The following is a 15247-nucleotide window of genomic DNA, read 5'->3' on the forward strand; positions in this document are numbered from 1 at the left end:
ACCTGAAACATCAACATAAGAAGAATGAGTATGAAATATTCAGTAAGTAAGCCCACCATTGGGGTCAGGCTAGGCATCTATATCCCCTAGATACCCACCTATGACACATAAACACATGAAATAGGTAAGAGACTGACTTCTATCCTACTGTAGTTAAGTATGTCCACAAAACTGGTGAATCTCGAAGGAAACATAAAACTGGTGAATCTCGAAGGAAACACAAAACTGGTGAACCCCGAAGGAAACACAAAACTGGTGAATCCCGAAAGAAACACAAAACTGGTGAATCCCGAAGGAAACACAAAACTGGTGAATCCCGAAGGAAACACAAAACTGGTGAGCATCTAACTAATCAGTGATGATATTCACACAGTCTCAATGTTCAAAAATCAACACCGTACGAATCTATGACATACATGTAATCCTTGATACCATGGCTTTACCACATACATATAATCCTCAACAATCTATTCTACAACATTCATGTATACCTTAACATCATAATTCCACAACATACAAGTATGCCTCAACATCAACGAATCAGATATCAACATATGAAAACACATACCATCACATACTAATGATCAAGTGCCTAGATGTATACTTAAACAAAATAGAACCCGTGCCAGAACATACTTGATTCAGGTCATACTATCAGTCAACATGCTAATACTTACCATAACATACACTTATCACGCTAGCATACAAATAAAAACTGGCCCGTGGGCAATTCCAGTGGTAAGATTACTTACCTTAATCGAAATTCCACAGATAAACTTAGACAACCAAACGATGATCGCAGTTTGAAGAAACGACCATAACATACGAATACAACCATTAAGTTTCAGTCCAAAAATAATTGCGACAACTTAGATTCAAAACCACAATACCCAATAGCTTACCCAAGGAACTTGATTAACAACCACTCCAAAATCTCCTTCAACCAGATTTTAACTCCCAAAGGACGACAACTTGGAACCTTAAAGATATAAGGGTTAAGTCAAACTTAGTTCAGAAATCAGAGTGTGCCCACAAACGAATAATAAGGACTATAATCCTTACCAAAACTCTTGTCGAACGATCTCGAATCCGCTGAACAGCCACTCCAACAGTTTCCTAGATTCAAATCTAAAGCCAAAAATAATTCGAATAAGTCAACCTTCATTCCAAACTTAATGGGCCCAAACTTCCACCCAAAACTTCACAAAATGACCTACCTAAAACTGCCAGATCTGGCGAAACCCAAAGATGACGGCGGTGGCGGACGGCGAATAGAGGGTGGCAGCAAGGCGGCTGACGCACAGATCCAGTGGCTGGGCTCAGACCTAGGCGAAAACGGCACGTTGGGGCTAGACAGTGGTGCGACCGATGGCGAGAGGCGCGGCGGTCGGAGTGAAGACGACAAAGAAGGCGCGGCTGAAGAGCTAGGCGACTGGCGGCATGTTTGACCAGTGGGATCTGGCCAGCCAAAACCCACGAATGACGGCGATTGGACGATTAAGAGGGAGGTGCAGTGAGACGGCGTGGAAGCAGAAAACGAGGGGGGGGGGGCTCGCATGAGGGGGGTCCTTTTTATTTAATAATAATAATAAAAATAAAGGAAAATAGTATAATTGTAATTAAATCGTTGTCTTATTCCACTTTATACTATTTAATTTCTTTTCTTTTTTCCAAAAATAATTAATTCCCGCCATAACTTTTTAAATTGAATTCGAAAATTGAATAATTTTGAATAATTTCCATGGCAACACTTAAATCCTCGAACTTATACTTTAAATTCAAAATTCCAAACATATCCTTCAACTAAGGACAATAATTGAAGAAGGAAAAATTACATTATTAATAAATAAATAAAAATGTGCGGGATGTTGCATATATGTAGTTTGATTGAAACAAATATTTAATAGGGAAAGTATAACAAAATGATTGCATTTGACGAAATTTCACATATTAGGCATTATAGCATAAATGAAAAATAATATTCATTTAAATTAATATATAAAAAGTTTGACCGAACACAGAATTCTTATTCAATAATGTTAAATTCCAGCCAAATTAAATTAAAATTTTGAAAAAATATCAATCCACACCCTAAATAACTATTTAGAATTTACATCATTTTAAACTTTAAATTAATAATTGGAATCCAACTTCTCCAAATGCTAGACGATTAGAATTATCTATACATCAATATTTGAAGAAGTCTACACAGATGTAAGAATTGAATGTATGAACGATTTAAAAATAAAATGTTAATAAAAAAATTAAATTGATTATTCACTTATAACAGTATAGAAATTTAATGGAAGTAATTATATATTTTGTTTGATATTTTTCGAACAAAATATAAAAGAATATATTGATTGATACATTTATTAAAGTTTCGATTTAAATTGATACAATAGGTACAATATAAAAAATTTTAGAGATGTAAATTAAAAATTTTCCTAAAAAGTTTAAATTGAAGCGGCAAATGGATTGCTAAAAGCTGGGGAGGCCAAGGTTTACTTTGAAGGAATGTAGATCTGAAGTTGGTTGCGGGCGTCGGTGCATTTTGACAAACAAAAGCCGAAAGGGATTTGGTTTTGAAGCAATCTGTTGTATTTTTTCTATTCATTGCTTATGATGATGCCATTGTCAACCCCACTTCACACCCATCACATGTTTATAATCTCCACGTGGATGGACATATCAACGTCTTAATTTTACGAAATTTTTGATAAAAATATTGATAAAATTTCAATTTTAATGAAAATGTTTAGAAAAAATTATAAAAATAAAAAATTCAAAAAATAAATTTAAATCCGGATATAAATATTTTATGATTATTAAACAAATTAACATTTCTATTATTTATATTATATTTACATTAGTGATATTTCGTTACTTAATTATTGTGTTTCGTAAATTTTTCTATGATATAATAGAAATATCGATTTATTCCTCATGTTGATATTGAAGCCATGGAAACGTGAAAATATCGACATGTTCATAGAAATTTAATACTATACATCAATCATTCCATTCTCATCTACGAATAATAATTTATTGGTTAAAATATCATCTTGATCTCCCGTCTCCATACTTTGAATTTGATTCAAATTTGATCTATATACTTTTGATTAATCTTAAATTTAATCCCTGAAAGTTAAATTTTGCCGAGATTAGTTAAATAATAATAATAATAATATTTTCATGCAAGGAATGAAGGAAATATAATATGTGAATAGGTTTTCAAAATTTATAGTAAAAATACTAATAAATAACAAAGTTTTTTTTTTTAATCATTAAAAAAAAACTAGGGACTAAATTTAAAATTTATTGAAAGCAAATAGACTAAACTTAGACAATTGAAAGTATAGAACAAGTTTGAACAGATTTGAAAATATAGGGACTAAAATGGTATTTTAATCTTTTTTTTTTTAAAAAAAAGATGGACTTATTTATTATAATTTTTTTTTCATTTACAACATTTTTTAATAAAATTTTTTAATAATGAACTCCCGCCCTTGAGGCCTGATGTTCAATCCTATGTATACCTGCAATTGTTTTACTAAATAATAAATTTATTTATTTATTTATTTTTGTTAAAATGAGTTTAGTTCAATGATAATTGCTATGCACTTCTCATCTTGAGGTTGAAGATTTTATCGTCTATATACCCACAATTTTTGTATTAAATAAAATAAATAGATTTAAGGAATTTCTACATATAAGGCCTTTATTATAGGCCTATATTACAACAATGTTTTTGTTTCCTATTTTCTTAAAAATAGCTTAGGGTTGCAGTAGACGAAGAGGGTATATGATGAAGGAGACAAACGAAATACTTAGTTCGGAAACATTCGGGGTATATTTTCTAATCTATTTTGTTCAAATGTATTTCACACAAGTATATTGTACAAAGGAATATGTTGAGTATAAATACAACTTCAGGGGCTAAGAATAGACATCAACCAACCCCTCTAAAGTCTCTAACCTTCTTAACCACAAAAACTAAGTCTCTAACTAGTTATACATTTAACACCCTCCCTCAAACTCAAGGTGGTAATGTAGGAATCAACTTGAGTTTGTTAAGTAGCAGAAGGAAGTGCTCAGAGACAAAGCTTTGGTGAAAATATCAGCAAATTGTTGAGTAGTAGAAACAACTCGTAAAAAAAAGAGTTTTACTCTAAAGATGATGTCTGACAAAATGATAGTCATTTTTAATATGTTTGGTGCACTCATGAAAAACATCATTGTGAACAATCTGGATGGCACTACGATTGTCATAGTGAAGGATAGTGGCAAATAGCTGAGGAACTCCCATATCAGCAAGAAGCCAGCGGAGCCATAATAACTTTGATGTACAATCAGCCAAGGCACAATATTCAGACTCCGTACTCAAGTAAGAGACAACACTTTGTTTCTTACTCCGTGAAGAATTAAGAGAATCGCCAAGGTAAAAATAATAACCTGAAGTAGAACGTCGGTCAGTAGAATCACCAACCTAATCAATGTCAGAGTAGCCGAATAAAACCAGGGATGATTGGGATGAAAACTGAAGGCCATATCCCAGAGTCCCCTTGACATAGCGAAGAATACGGAGAACAACAGTAAAATGAATGGTTCGAGGGGCAGTCATGAACTGACTTACAATGTGAACAACATATGCAATGTGAGGACGGGACACTGTTAGGTGAATCAGGCTTCCAATAAGTTGGCGGTAGAGAGTGGCATCTTCGAGAGGAACGCCATCAAATAGATTCAAGCGACCATTAGGATCGAGTGGTGTCGGGGCTGTAGCAGAGTCAGTGATCCCGGAACGCACCAATAAGTTCGAAGCATACTTCGCTTGAGACAATGAAAAGCCAACATAGCTCATTGATACCTCAAGACCAAGAAAGTAACTAAGGGACCCTAGATCCTTGATCTTGAAGTGTTTGCCAAGGTAGTGTTGTAAATCAGAAATAGCCTGAAGATTATCTCCAGTAATAATCATATCATCAACATATAGAAGAAGGAGAACAATAACATGGTCCGTCTGACGCTAAAAAGTGTCTTGTCATGAGGACTTGACATAAACCCAAGCTAAACAATGGTGGAATAGAAAGTTGCAAACCAAGCCTGCAGGGCTTGTTTCAACCCATACAATGCTCAACGAAGAAGGCATGCCTTCTGAGATGGCAGAGAGATACCTGGGGGTGATTGCATATAGATTTCCCTCGATAAAGCCCCATTAAGGAAAGCATTCTTAACATCCATTTGAAATAGAGATCACTGTTTGGCTACATCAACGGCTAAGAGACTCCGAACTGATGTCATCCAGGCCATGGGTGCAAAAGTTTCTTCATAATCAAAAGTTTCTTCATAATCAATCCCATATTCTTGAGAGTATCCTTTTTCCACCAGATGGGTTTTATATCGTTCAATAAAACTATCAAAGCGAGTCTTGATCTTGTAAACCCACTTGCAACCAATAGGTAAGTCAACATAATCCCACATGTGCATCTTGTCTAAGGCTTGGAGTTCATCACTCATAGTTTTCTACCACAGGGGGTTAGTATTTGCCTCATGAAAAGAGGTAGATTCAATCAAGGAACTAACAGTGGAAAAATAATGAAAATCTCAAAGGTGAGTAGAAGGTGCCCTTAACGAATGGAGCGAAAAACAGAAGAAGTGGGATTAGAAACAGGTTCAAACTCCACAAGTGAGACAAATGATGGATCGGGATCAACAGAGACAGACACAGATTGCTCAAGCTCAGCATCATGAAAAGGTGCAAATGAAGGAAAAAGATCAACAGACTCATCAAAAAAAAAGAGAGGAGGACCTGAAAGAGAAGCATGAAAGGTCGAGAGACTAGAAAACATTGTATACTCCTAGAAAGTGACATGATGAGAGATGCGCAGTCTATTTGAAAGAGGATCCCACTAGTGGAAACCTTTGTGCTCGATTTTATAGCCAAGAAAGCAACAAAGACGTTCACTATTGGATTTTATGTCCTAAAACTCGTAGTTTGTAATATCATATTCTTGTTCAATAAAGTTGTTATTGAAAATCTTTAGTAAATTTAAATTCTGTAATCTTGAATCCAATAAACAAAGGTCATGAGGCTATTTAATCTAGTTTGAACTTTATGTTGTGACATAAAGGTGGATCAAGTTAAAATATATAGCCAAAATGGTCTATAGTATATGAATAAGGTTGGGCACCTTATTCTGGGGACACTATGGATGTTGCCTATTTTGTAGTTAGTACAAATGATGTGATCCTAAACCGTTCATATGGAGACATGAAAATGGGGGCATCCTATGTAAAGAGTTTACATAAGACTGAACCATAAAATAGTCACTTTTTACATTATAAATGCCGTTAAATATATAAAACTGACTATTTCGCTAATTGATGACCTAGGTAACTTAATCTTAATCCTGAGCTAACTATGAACTCCTGTTCACTCGGCATTATCCTTAGATCTGCATAGGTGAGGGCAGCTCATTATCGTTGGCCCAATTAGTCTCCCATATCAGGGGTAAGATCAGGTGGATAACTGGGAACATAGGGTGCAAGACGGAATTCACTCCTACCCATTATAGGGATAGTAAATAGGTTATTCCCTTTAGTACTGAATTCAGGTCTTGAACAAGGGGCCCCACCCTCTCATTGGCCCGAGAGGGGTTCGGTTTAAAGGTTGGACCTTAAACCAATTGTTCATTAAAGGATCAATAGAACTTAAGGAACAAGATGTAGTCTCGGGGTAAAACGGTTTTTATGACTCAGCCGAGATTACGAATAACCTGTGAAGGATTAACTTACTAATCATGGTTATATCATATGGACATAAATATATCTATAGTGAGGGGAGTGCAACTACGAGACTATAGTGGAATGACCCGTTAGTTAACGAATGTTGATTATCTTCGTCTAAAGAGTCTAGCCAGCTAATCTCGGATCGTTGGAGCCCATGATCTATAGGTCCATTAAGTTCCCCTACTAGCTCATATGGAATAAACCTAGAACAGTATGATAGAATGATTCAAATTGTTCAAATTAGGTGAAGAGAGAGAAACCGACAAGTATATGTGATATAGTAGTCGATTTTCAGTTTAGAGATATAGCTTTAATATTTAAATGTAATTTAAATATCAAGAATATGAATACGTTCATATTCAGAAGCTCGGAAATAATGGAAATGGTCAAAGATGTAAAAAGTCAAAGAGTTGACTTTTGACTTTGAAAAGTCAAACTTTGACCGACCTTATATTCAAATGTGATTTGAATTTTGAGAAAATGAATGCGGATTCATGCTTGGGAGGTCAAAATTAGTCAACACGAAAAAAATCATAAAAAGCCAAAGTGTTGACTTTTTCGGTCAAAGTTTGACTTTGACCAAATGACTATTTTGCCCTTTGACTAAAGTTGGTGGGAAAATCCAAACTTTTGTTGGATAATTCCACTAACAAAATAGTGGGTTAGATGTTGGCTTATAGTGGAGACATTAAGCCCAATTAGATAGTGGATTCTAGGTGTTAGGATTTTATGAAGTTATTTCACGCAATTTTGCATGGCCCATGGGCTTGTGATTTTGAATTAAAAACTTCTGAAATTTTTGCCAAAATAGTTTTCTAAAATTGGGCTAAAAAAAAAAACTCAAACCCAACCCAAAATCCCTTCTTCTATTTCCATTTCTTTCTTTCTCTCTCTCGGGTTCTTCATCCATCGGATCCCACAATCCGGTTTTAAGTCCAAAGGATAGTAGGTCAACTCTAATGGTTGTCCGATTCGTGTTCGAGCGGCGATAGAGGAATTTCGAGAGCTTCAAAGGTATTATTTCAAAATAACCATAATTAATTCATTTAGGGTTGCATGTTTAATTTGGGCAGTTAAAGTAAAATCGATTCTATTTTCCGCTGCGCATGCCGACTTTTCCATCATGTGGTATCAGAGCATGTTTTAATTTTACTCAATTGCATGTGGTGGGTATCAATTTATTAGATAAAATTGAGATTGGAAACTAAAATGGTTTTTAGGTTTTGGCAATTAAATTAAGTTTTTTTTGTAGTATTAATTTGTAATTGCTCACATGTTTATGAGCATTAATGTGTGAAAAAGGGTCTGTAAATTTTCTAGAGTCATTAGAGTTGAAATTAGGATGTAATTACTCGGTTCGGGGAAAGAGGACAACTTCAAAATGAAGGAAAAAAAAGCTCACAGACCCGATTTTGGCCACCAGACCCGACAGATTGCATAGACCCGACCCGAGAGAAGGCTTCGACTCGGTTACTCGACGCTGCCCCCGTCCAGATCCAGCTAAGCGCGACCCGCCCGCTCGAGACCCGCACGTCGTGCGCCGTGAAGTCGACCCACAGTTCACTGCCCGAGTGCCTGTCGCTCCGTCAGACCGCCCTGCGTCCGTTTCCGGTTGACTGCGCCAGCGCCCGTTGACCAGCCGGTCCAGCCGTTTTGTCTGGACCGGTCCGTTTGACCTGGTTGAAACCGGTTTGACCGGTTGAACTTGTTGTTTGGTTGTTTTTGGCCGGTTCGAGTCGTTTTACTAAGCGATTCCCAAATTGGTTCAAAGGTGTTTGAAGCTGGTTCGAGAGCGGTTTGTTTGTACTACACCAAATTATTATTGTAATAATTTAGTTGTTAGCTTAATTTAAGAGCCAAAACTAATCCATTTTAGAGTGTTTAATTAATTATGCATGTTGATGTATGTTTTAAATAAATTTTTAATCTTGTTGTGCATATAGTTGTGCCATATAGATTTAAAATCCCACCATAGATAACATGTACAATGAATTTAATATGTTATATTGTTATAATGTATATAGCATGAATGTTAAGTGTTTTTTTTTTAATAATAAGTGTTTATATTCAACAACTGATCATCAAAAGTATATATGTATGTTATAGATGTATGATTCTAGGTTATATGGTTATAATTTTATTTTATAATTGTTATAAAATAACCTTAGACTTTAAAATCTATAACAAAGGGAAAAATTGCATGCTCACCTAGGATTAAATTGGTAACAATTTCAAATTGCTTTTTCTAAAGAGTTAGAATAGATCGTTATTGGTTAATACAAAGAGTTATTTACTTACGGGGAGATCTTGTCTAAGGTTGGGGGTTCTTACGATGAGGTTTAAGGGAACACCTTCCTACCTGGAGATCAAACTGGCGTTAAGTCAAATAATCCTAGTTTTTAATGAGCATACGTGAGAGAATGTGAGGGTATAAATTTGTTTATTACCTAGAACATTCATAGTGTAAATCCAGTATAAGAGTTTTTATAACAGTGTTCTATCACTAGCTTAGGATATGTTTAATTTAGCCGAAATATATTCTAAATATTTTTTTATACCCTAACCGTTATAGAACACTTCAACCTAAAAGAGAAGTAAGCGTACTTTTAGCTCTAGCATCACCCTAAGAGTTCACATCGTGAGGTACATGAGGGGCTTTGGGTCGAGTGCTTACGGAGCGGACTCCCTTCAGAGAGTGTTTGCATGGATCAATATCAAGGTGATAGGGGAAGTAGTTCATGGTAAGTGGGTGAGGGGTAATGTAACAACATATCCCCACGGTCTCTTCCATTAGGTGCACCGTGAGAATTCCTATAATGCGCCTGCAGTCTAACCTGGAGCGACCTTTCCCTTCGGAGGTTGTATTATAAGATTCAGGAACACCACGAAATCCAAATCTTGGATAAACTCTCTTAGATCAGTTCCTATTGACTTTTCCACTTTCGGGAGTATGTTGGATTCTGGTTTCTGAATCCAAAAATGGACAGGTTACACTTACAAGAATTACTAAGATGTTTATATAATTTCGCATCAAGAGTAGTGATAACTAAAGTGCTATAGGGAATAAAGAGTTATTTCTGGGGTTAGCATCTAAGTCAAGATTGTCTTGGTTCAAAGAGGATATCGACTGCCCTCCGGTGGAATTACTCTAAACTTTTGAACCCAATATCGTTACGAAATATAATAATGAAGGGTAAACATTTATTAGTTTTTTTTTTTTGCTAAACTTGATTTGGATTTAAAAGATTAATGTTTTTTACTAAAAAAGGATATGTTTATCTTTTAACATGAATAGCTCGATAAATATAACTCTTAAGTCCGAGAAACTAAACGGCGATATATTATTCGGCATGGAAATCAAATCTAAACACATATTGGTAAGTTTGTGAATTTAGATTTTGTCTTAACTGAGGAATGTCCTTAAGCCCCGGCTCAATGCTAACCAAAATGTTGAGGAAGCATACTGATCGATGGGTCAAAGCCAATGAAAAAGGCCCATGTTTACTTCTTGCTAGCATGTTGAATGTTTTGGCAAAAGAAACATGAATCCTCATGAACGCCTATGACTAAAGAGAATAATAGATTCATTAAGAGAAAATGTTTGGGCAACCATCATGGTCCCTAGACACGAGGCAATTAAGCACATTTACACGAAGCGGATGAAGGAGGGGACCTTCTGTTAGAGACATGTCTGGACATGATGATGTACTTCAATATGACTGAAGTAAATGGCGGACCCATTGATGAGGCCTAACCAGGTAGCTTTATCTTAGCAATCTTTCCAAGAAAGTTTTTATTCTTTCGAGAACAAATGACGTTTTAAATAGATAGAATTTAACCTTACTAACCCTTCTTAGCGAGACTTCCAGCGATTCTAAATCCTTTACTTTAGGTAAGGGGAAAAGAAGTGGAGCAATGTTGCTACCACTACAGAAAAAAATTTATAAGAGGATAGTCCTCTAAAATAAAGCTGGACCCTTAAAAGCTCAATGAAAAAGAAGGGAAAAATGGCAGGCTCCCAAGAATAAAAGGGGAAAGAAGGATGACAGATAAAGGAAAAATGTTTCCACTGTAAACAAAATGGGTATTGGGCGAGGACCCTTAAGTTTTGAAACCTACAGTAGAAAGTAGAAACTTACGAGTCCCAAAATAATGTTTATTGTTGAAGAATTTTATACATTGAAAAAAATCAAAGGGATTCCAATACTCCTTATAAAATGAAGATGGGTTAACTACCCCCTCATTATCAAATTGGTTTTGAGAATGAAATCTCATTTTATCTAATATCTATAATTTAATTTTTAAAATAAAAAAATAATCAAATAATTATTAAACGGGACTTTGTTTTTTTTTATTTTAAAATTAAGTTTATAATTCACAAACTTTTCCTTGATAATTTTCTTTGTTATGTGTAAATCTACATTTGTTTTCTAAATGTTATTAAATTCAAGTCCATTTTTGAAAATCAAACAAAAGAAAGAATTTTAGAAACATGTTTTTTTTGGAATTTGTTTGAGAATTCCCAGTGTTACCTTAGAAAGCTCGACAAAGAAATTGCAAAGGAAAGAACAAATTTTAAAATAGAAACGATGAACAATCAAAATGGCTATCGTGGTTTAAATTATTCAAATATTAATTTATTTTGAGTTACCTTAAATTTCATAGATGTAAACAATTTCTTGAAAAGGATTCTTTCACAAATTATGACATGGTTAAAAAAACTGGAGATTGCATTATTTTAGACCAGTTTTTAAGCCTAACGGTTCACACCACGGATTGTCCAGGAATCCTAGCTGTGAAGTATGGGTATCGACTAATAGGAGATGTTTGCTACGAAGAGGCACATCAAGGTTTGCATCTGCTATTACACCAGTCCCCGCGGAGTCGGACCTGTGGACGGGTTGCTATGCTCTACTCCAACACACTTGAATCCGCCAAAACGAAGCACTTAACCTTTAACTTAACTCGATTTTATTTGGACATGATGTGCTCTTTCTGTGGTTTTGGTTTTCATTGACACATTCATCTGTTGGTGGGTCGTAAGAAGTTTGTAGCAATCAAATGACCTTGTTCATGTTGGAATTGGTTCAACTGAACAATCAAACTTAAGAGGCTTGAACGAGTTGAACTTTTCCCCATACCTTCTTTCTATATTTTTAAGTTTTCCTATGCCTCTCTTTCTAAATAATTGCACTTCTAATCTCTACAGTTTAAATTAAATTAATTCTTAAATTTAAAAATTAAAAAGTCTTGGTTTGATAACCATTTGATTTTTTTAGATTTTTTTTTTTTTTTTAAAAAAAAATAAGCATATTTTTATTCACATTTTTACAATGATTTATATTTTCCTTGGGTACAATTGGTTGAATTAATTAACAAATTCCAAATAACAAAAAACTACTTTTTAAAGCTTATTCTTTTTAGTTTTCAAAATTGACCTTGATTTTTAAACAAGTGTAAAAACTAAATACAAAAAAAACAAATTTGGAAGTGAAAGTAGTGTCCTATAGAATTTAATTTTAAATAAATAAAAAATAAATGGTTACTAAACATGCCTGAAAACCAACAATTTTTTAAAGCTGATTTTATCCAAGGTTAATATATTGATTAATTTAACTGAAAGGTGACATGATAAACTCATTTCTCCTCACTTTGGTTAGGTTTCCGCCTATAATTTTAATATGTCCAATTTAATCCCTATATTTTTAACAAACCTTTAAATCTAGTTCTCCACAAAAAGTTTTTTTTTAATGATTTAAAAAAAAAAAATTGTTATTCTTAGTATTTACTATAAATTTGACTATCAATTTATATTTCCTTTCATTTCTTCATGAAAATATAGTATTATTATTTAACTTATTCGAAAATTTAATTTTAGGATCTAAATTTAAAATTTATCTAAAGTATTGAGAATTAAGAATCAAAAGTTGAACAAATTTTTAAAATTTTGAGGTCAAAATGATGATACTAACTAAATCTTTCTTTATTTTTGGTTTTTTTTTAAAAAATTCTCTATTAATCTTTTTATCATAAATGGTTGGAAATATAATTTCTCAAATGACTTAATTATTATTAACCGACTAATTTGTAAAAATTAACCCCCTTTTAAGATATATTTAATGTATAAAATGCGACATAATTTTAACCTAAATACTTTTAATAAGAAAAAACTTTTAATATGTATTGGCATTATTTTTGTTATGGGTATATATTATTTACTAAAAATCTAATGTTAGAAATACTTTATGTTTGTGTTTTAAATATGGCAGAAAAATTAAGGTTTAAAACTAACCATCTTGTATACAGAAACAAAATTAAAAGATTAGTACGAATTTAAATTTAGTACTATAAGATTATTGTCTCATATAATTAATTATTAATCACTCAACAATAAAAATAAAAACAAATGAATATTTTTAAACTAAAATTAATTTAATTTCTGAAAACATTAAATAAGTATAGACATATTTAACATGTTTAAATGATTAATATTATTTACGTGAAAAAATTAAAATAATACAAAATACTAATTTCGATCTATTAATTAATCTATCAAGTATTTAACATCAGCTGATATTAATTCTACTTTAAAATCTCACCTATATGAAAGGCATTAGAAAATTAAATTTTAAAATATAAAATCGTGTAAAACATATGAAAACACATTAATTTTATTAACATTCATGACGAGAGAACAGGCGTTTCAACAAGGTGATTGATTCCGACAGCATCATACAAAAAAAATGACGTATTTTCATAATTACAAATGGCTTCTCTCCTTTTTTTCATGGGTTAATTGTATTGCTTACAAGATTCATCATCAGCAAATCTTGCAAAGAATAGGATCTCAAACGTGCGATCAAACTCTCTGAGATGATTGAGAAACTATGAATGTATTGTTACAATCTAATATTGTTGTCTACAATGGAGTGCCCACCGAGACACTTATTCTGCAGCGGGTTGCCGGCTTCTACCACGGGAGGTATGCAGTCGACCTTATAGCGCAAAACCTACAGTGCGGCGAGAAATTTTCCACTGTCAACTTGTTTTATCAGACAAATATCTAAACTAGATTATTGCCAGATCAACAAATTGGCCTTATGAATATCAATGATCAGATGGACAACACAGAAATTTATGTTAAATTTCGCTTAGAACAGTTTAGGGGAAGGAGCGGAAATGCTGTTGAATGGGGAGCGCAATATTCGCTCCGCTTCAGATAAGTGTAGAACATAAACAGAATTTGGGTAGCAAAAGGACTTGATACCAGTCAGTGAGTACAGATTCCACGTTTCCTATTGTTTATTAATTAACTTCATTTAGTAACTATTTTTTTCTTTGTTTCCTGTTTTTTGTTTTTTCAAACTTGAGCCTATGATTCTACTTCCAACTTCCAAATTTCTTCCTTTGTTATCTATTTTTTCATCAATGGGTTTTTTAAACAACCAAACCAAGTCAAATTTTTAAGAACTAAAAAAAAATAGCTTTTAAAAAAGTGTTTTTTATTTTTGAAAATTTGGCTAAGTTCAATTATTATACCTTTAAGAAAAAATGCAATCATTGTACAAGAAATATGAATGATATAGGCTAATTTTTCAAAAAAATAAAATAAAATAAATAAATGGTTCAACGCGACCCTTAGTTTTTAGTTTTGGTTTTTAAAAAGTTTAGCCAAAAATTGCCCTACCACCTTTACATTTCTTTGTTTTGTTATCTACTTTTTATCCATATTTCAAATCCAAGTCAAATTTTTGAAACTAAAAAAATAACTTATAAAAATCTTGTTTTTCTTCTTAAAATTTGATTAAGATATTGAACTTTTTACTTAGGAAACATGCAAAACTATAGTAGAAAATGTGGAGAAAATAGGTTTAATTTTAAAACTAAAAACAAGAAAAGATTACCAAATGGGAACCCTGACAGATCAAAAACAATCTCTAAAGTAGAGATGCCTGAACCAACAAACTTTCCACACATTTAACTAACAATAGTTTACATGAAAGGAACCCAATCCTGTAAAATATATAGTCGCCTTTGAAAAAAAAAAAAAAAAAGAATGTGATAACTAAAAGTGAAGTTACAAGTAAATAAACTGCAGCAAGATCAGTGTCCAAGATTTTTACTCCTTTCCTATGGACTCCTGAACATGACCCCTAGAACAAGTTTCTGACCTTTTTGGACCAAGAACATATCCTTTCCATGTTCACTTTTCTCCTTTTATTCTCTTAAAATTTTTGAATTTAGAAGAAAAACCAAATACAAGGATCTCAAGATTTTCTTCTTTCTTGTTCATTATTCAAGGGGCTACTCCTCGTCCTATAGCACGGGTCCGAACTTTTGAACTTGAAATTCTTTGGTAGTCATTCTCTCCTGTACTTACTATGTTTTGTCACATCTTATTTCTTTCTTCCATAGGTCTCTCTCTCGATCTCTCTTTTCCCTAAAATCGTAAAGG

At 33.3% G+C, this 15247-nt stretch overlaps 1 pseudogene; it reads right to left on the reverse strand.

The window, feature by feature from the left end:
• Positions 1-4171: 4171 nt before the first annotated feature.
• On the reverse strand, positions 4172-5219 carry LOC120084078 (annotated as a pseudogene).
• Positions 5220-15247: the final 10028 nt, after the last annotated feature.

Source organism: Benincasa hispida, chromosome 8 (assembly GCF_009727055.1).
Source record: "Benincasa hispida cultivar B227 chromosome 8, ASM972705v1, whole genome shotgun sequence".
Classification (NCBI taxonomy): Eukaryota; Viridiplantae; Streptophyta; class Magnoliopsida; order Cucurbitales; family Cucurbitaceae; genus Benincasa; species Benincasa hispida.